This window comes from Pteropus vampyrus, unplaced genomic scaffold (assembly GCF_000151845.1).
Source record: "Pteropus vampyrus isolate Shadow unplaced genomic scaffold, Pvam_2.0 Scaffold35, whole genome shotgun sequence".
Taxonomy (NCBI): Eukaryota; Metazoa; Chordata; class Mammalia; order Chiroptera; family Pteropodidae; genus Pteropus; species Pteropus vampyrus.
The window spans coordinates 8,109,341-8,110,438 of NW_011888816.1; positions in this window are offsets into that span (position 1 = coordinate 8,109,341).

Genomic DNA, 1,098 nt, shown 5'->3' on the forward strand with positions numbered 1-1,098 from the left:
CACCACCCACCCTCACCTGCAGCTCTGGGTCTTCCCACCCTGAGTCCCCAGAGACTTCACTAATTCAGCTTCAGCCTTATATCGCATCCCTGAGCTGGGGACCTGCTAATCACCCAGGTCACAGAAAAGGGTCTTTGCTCTGAGAAAGTTGCCACAAGGAACAAGATGGCTGTCTCTTCGGAAAAAAGGACTCGATTCACTCTAGGAAGGACACTTACCAACGATATCCCCATTTCCCCTCTAATAATCAAAACCCTACCAATCCTTCAGAGAAAACTTTGGGGAGCCCACAAACCCAGCCCCTTTCTTTGAGTTGATCCTCTCAAGGGTGATCCTAGCCATTTCCCCTTTTTGAGATGCCCACAATAAAGAAATACCAGAGTAGAATGACAAAAAGTTGTGGTTTATTTTAAATGGTTGCATGTGACAAATTAAATAGTTTAGCACACAAAAATACAACGTAATATAATTATGTTGTGCTAGTTTCAAGATAATTATAGGATTTATAAAATTTATGAATTTATAGTATATCCGAGGCAGTCTGGTCCAAGAGTGGTACACAAGTTTAAAGCTGGATCATGAACTTCGTTCTGTTCCAATCCTGTCTCTGTGACCTTCCCGTATAACGTATTTGGTGATAGTGTCAACAGTTGAAAAGCCCTTAACGAATGTGAGGTCCGAGCCCAATATCACAGGCTCCTACTGGAGGCCCTGTTCGAACTCCTAACTTAACTCTCAGTTTTACCATTGGCTTAGACACCCCCAGTGGACATCCGTCACATTTGTGGCTGTCTGTCATCTTGCCAACAACTCTCCCATGTTTGGGGAGTTTCTTTCATTAGGAATTTTACCTCTCCAAAGTATTCATGGAAGGAAAAACTAGCTTTCGAGGCTACTTTGCCAGGCCTCAGATATGAGACCAACTTTTTCTCAGCTAGATATGCCTGAGTGAAGAAATTCGGAAAGAGAACCATGTGAGGGAGGTGGACAATGCAGACTTGATGGAGGCAGCAGAGAAATGGGCTTTGGGCTGGCGCCAGTGGCAAAGCTTCTACTTTTCAGTTTCCAATATCATGGGGGCTATCAACACTGGCAACA